Raw genomic sequence first — 4,316 nt, forward strand, 5'->3', positions numbered from 1 at the left:
TTGGATGTAAAGACACTCATGAGGAGAAGCGGTAGGAGCAGACCCATTTGCACCGTCGGACTGCCAATGTTCTGGTCCAGTTTAAGGTTTAAGGCCGCTCATGAATGGCAGAGTCAAGGGACATTGACATTGCCCTATCGAGCAGGACAATGCCTTAGAGACTGACCATATATACAAATGATTAGTGCCCAAGCTCCCTCTCCACCGGAGCTAGGACCAAGGAGGGCCAGGCAATGGTTGCTGATGACTCAGCAGATAGACCTATAGGCCTCCCCCAAACACCCCATCCTTAGCTCACATGGAAGGTGAGATTGCAGCGACCAAAGAAGCTAACTAATTTGAGCGGGACTCGAACCCCAGTCTGGCGTTCACCAGTCAGGGACATTACCCACATCGGCCACCACAAACTTCTAAACCTCATTGAGATCATTCAACCGCTTAAATATGTGGGAATGTTCTATATATCATTCACATTCATCATTTCCTCACCATCAATCAATCCATCAATCAATTCATTTTTCAAGTTTTTCATTGTAATAATGAATAGTCTGTTTTAAGATTCATAATATTCATTTTATTTATTAAATTCAGTTCCATCACCTCCTCATGGATGTACCCATTATATATATATATATATATATATATATATATATATATATATATATATATATATAATTTCTTTCTTTAGGGAGACAGTGGATGGGTTGATCCCAGGCACCAGGATACGGCTTGGGTGGGCGTTAGACTCCGGGACCTCAATGATAATCCACCGGTGTTCGTACGCCCGCACGCCCATGTCACTATCAGCGAAGACGCACCGCCCGGGACTTTTGCTCACCACCGTCTCCGCCCACGACCCAGATGTAGTAAGTTTCATATCCTTTAAGGATTCTTTTAGAAAGCAGTGTGTTCTCTCTCTCTCTCTCTCTCTCTCTCTCTCTCTCTCTCTCTCTCATCTCTCTCTCTCTCTCTCTCTCTTGTAAATTACTTTTAAAAAGCAATCTCTCTCTCTCTCTCTCTCCTCTCTCTCTCTCTCTCTCTCTCTCCTCAATTTGAACTGTCATCTATATCAGCCAAAGGCTCTCTCTCTCTCTCTCATCTCTCTCTCTCTCTCTCTCTCTCTCTCTCTCTCTCTCTCTCTCTCTCTCTCTCTCTCTCTCAATTTGAACTGTCATCTATATCAGCCAAAGGCTCTCTCTCTCTCTCTCTCTCTCTCTCTCTCTCTCCTCTCTCTCTCTCTCTCTCTCTCTCTCTCTCATGTTTCGAAATCTCGTACATCTGGCAGAAATGAAAGGCAGTGGTAGAGGGTAGGTGAATGAAAACTACCAGCTACGAAAAAATCACAATGTTTCCAAAGACATATAGAAATTATATTGCATGTGTTTATTTACTTGAAGTTCGTATGTTGATTGTGCTTTCACAACGTCCTCTGGAATTTTATAGCAATGCCAATGTTACATAAGGTGATAGAAAGAACAAAAAGTAAGTGGAGAACAAGAAAAAAGAACCAAGAAAGAGGGAAACATGGATAAGAGTACAAAGCTGAAAACCTGCTAACTAAAACACTGGCAACAATTAGAGATCGCTGCCAACTCATAACATAGGAATAGTAAACTGAGGGTTCAAATACCTCCTTTAGGGTGCATTTATGTAGGAATGAACAATAAAAGTTATCATAATAATATTATCTTGATTTCTTTTAGAAAAGAAGCGAAGCTTGCTGCAAATCTTTGGGAGCTCATAACTCAAAAACATACTTATTCCCACTTAGGTACATTTTTCTCACTTATTTGTTGTTCGATATTAGAAAAAAAAATATCGTTGAAAAGAAGAATAAAAATACCACAATTCTGTCAGACAAAATTTTGATTTTCGTTTCACATTTTTTTTCACGATTATTTTCCGTCTAGACGAGGAAAAAAATAAAAATTCATTAAAAAAACAGAAAGGAAAATCAAAATTCTGTCTGACAGAATTGTTCGGCTTGTTAGAGTAGTTTTTGTGGTATAAGTTTCAATACAATTGGTATTATAGTAGTGGGGAAAAATGTACCTAAAAATTTTTTAAATCATGAATTTTGCTCATAAATCCAAAAGTTTTTGATCAAATGACTTGAAATTTTAATATGAGGAAGGTATTATATGTGTCTAAAACATATAGAAATTGTGTAATTTGAATCATTAGGAAAAAAAATGGCGGACATGGCGGACGGTCCCCTTTAAGCTCGAAATAAGCTTGTAGGCTCGAAATAAGCTTTAAGGCTCGAAATAAGCTTGTAGGATTGAAATAAGCTTTTAGGAACGAAATAAACTTGTATGCTCGAAATAAGCTTCCAGGCTCGAAATAAGTTTGTAGGCTTGAAATAAGCTTTTAGGCTCGGAATAAGCTTGTAGGCTCGAAATAAGCTTGCAGGCTCGAAATAAGCTTGTAGGCTTGAAATAAGCTTTTAGGCTCGAAATAAGCTTGTAGGCTCGAAATAAGCTTTCAGGCTCGAAATAAGCTTTTAGGCTTAAAATAAACTTTTTAGGCTCGAAATAAGCTTGTAGGCTTGAAATAAGCTTTCAGGCTTGAAATAGGCCTTTAGGCTTTAAGTAAGCTTTTAGGCTCGAAATAAGCTTGTAGGCTCGAAATAAGCTTTCAGGCTCGAAATAAGCTTGTAGGATTGAAATAAGCTTTTAGGAACAAAATAAACTTGTAGGCTTGAAATAAGCTTCCAGGCTCGAAATAAGTTTTTTAGGCTTGAAATAAGCTTTCAGGCTCGGAATAAGCTTGTAGGCTCGAAATAAGCTTTCAGGCTCGAATAAGCTTGTAGGCTTGAAATAAGCTTTTAGGCTCGAAATAAGCTTGTAGGCTCGAAATAAGCTTTCAGGCTCGAAATAAGCTTGTAGGCTCGAAATAAGATTTTAGGCTCGAAATAAGCTTGCAGGCTAGAAATAAGCTTTCAGGCTTGAAATAAGCTTTCAGGCTCGAAATAAGCATGTAGGCTTGAAATAGCTTTCAGGTTCGAAATAAGCTTTTTAGGCTTGAAATAAGCTTTTTAGGCTTGAAATAAGCTTTCAGGCTTGAAATAAGCTTTTAAGCTCGAAATAAGCTTGTAGGCTTGAAATAAGCTTTTTAGGCTCGAAAGAAGCTTTTAGGCTTGAAATAAGCTTTCAGGCTCGAAATAAGCTTCTAGGCTTGAAATAAACTTTTTAGGCTCGAAATAAGCTTTTAGGCTTGAATAAGCTTTCAGGCTTGAAATAAGCTTTTAGGCTCGGAAAAGCTTGTAGGCTTGAAATAAGCTTTCAGGCTCGAAATAAGCTTTAGGCTCGAAATGAGCTTGTAAGCTTGAAATAAGCTTTCAGGCTCGGAATAAGCTTTTAAGCTCGAAATAAGCTTTTAGGCACAAAATAAGCTTTTAGTCTTGAAATTAGCTTTTAGGCTTGAAATAAGCTTTTAGGCTCGAAATAAGCATGTAGGCTTGAAACAATCTTTTAGGCTTGAAATAAGCTTTTAGGCTCGAAATTAGCTTGTAGGCTTGAATAAGCTTTCAGGCTCGAAATAAGCTTTTAGGATTGAAATAAGCTTTTAGGCTCGAAATAAGCTTGTAGGCTCGAAATAAGCTTGTAGGCTTGAAATAAGCTTTCAGGGTCGAAATAAGCTTTTAGGCTCGAAATAAGCTTGTAGGCTCGAAATAAGCTTTCAGGCTTGAAATAAGCTTTCAGGGTTGGAATAAGCTTTAGGATCGAAATAAGCTTCCAGGCTCGAAATAAGCTTCCAGGCTCGAAATAAGCTTTTAGGCTTGAAATAAGCTTTCAGGCTCAAAATAAGCTTGTAGGCTTGAAATAAGCATCCAGGCTCGAAATAAGCTTTTAGGCTTGAAATAAGCTTTGAGGCTCGAAATAAGCTTGTAGGCTTGAAATAATTCTTACTGGCTCGAAATAAGCTTTTAGGCTTGAAAAAAGCTTTTAGGCTCGAAATAAGCTAGTAGGCTTGAAATAAGCTTCCAGGCTCAAAATAAGGTTGTAGGCTTGAAATAAGCATTTATGCTCGAAATGAGCTTGTAGGCTTGAAATAAGCGTTTAGGCTCGAAATAATCTTGTACGCTTGAGATAAGGTTCCAGGCTCGAAGTAAGCTTGTAGGGTTGAAATAAGCTTGTAGGCTCGAAATAAGCTTGCAGGCTTGAAATAAGCTTTGAGGCTCGAAATAAGCTTGTAGGCTTGAAATAAGCTTCTGGGCTCGAAATGAGCTTGTAGGCTTGAAATAAGCGTTTAGGCTCGAAATAATCTTGTACGCTTGAAATAAGGTTCCAGGCTCGAAGTAAGGCTTGTAGGGT

The 4,316-nt window shown here is 38.4% G+C and overlaps 1 long non-coding RNA gene across 1 annotated transcript in view; it reads left to right on the plus strand.

The window, feature by feature from the left end:
* The window catches only part of LOC137633600 (uncharacterized), a 4,593-nt gene extending 3,732 nt beyond the window's left edge, over positions 1 to 861 (plus strand). Inside the window, exon 3 of the long non-coding RNA XR_011042300.1 lies at positions 689 to 861. This is a non-coding gene — a long non-coding RNA (uncharacterized lncRNA). The remainder of the gene's footprint in view (positions 1 to 688) is intronic.
* The last annotated feature ends 3,455 nt before the right edge of the window (positions 862 to 4,316 follow it).

The sequence above is a fragment of the Palaemon carinicauda genome, chromosome 43 (assembly GCF_036898095.1).
Source record: "Palaemon carinicauda isolate YSFRI2023 chromosome 43, ASM3689809v2, whole genome shotgun sequence".
Taxonomy (NCBI): Eukaryota; Metazoa; Arthropoda; class Malacostraca; order Decapoda; family Palaemonidae; genus Palaemon; species Palaemon carinicauda.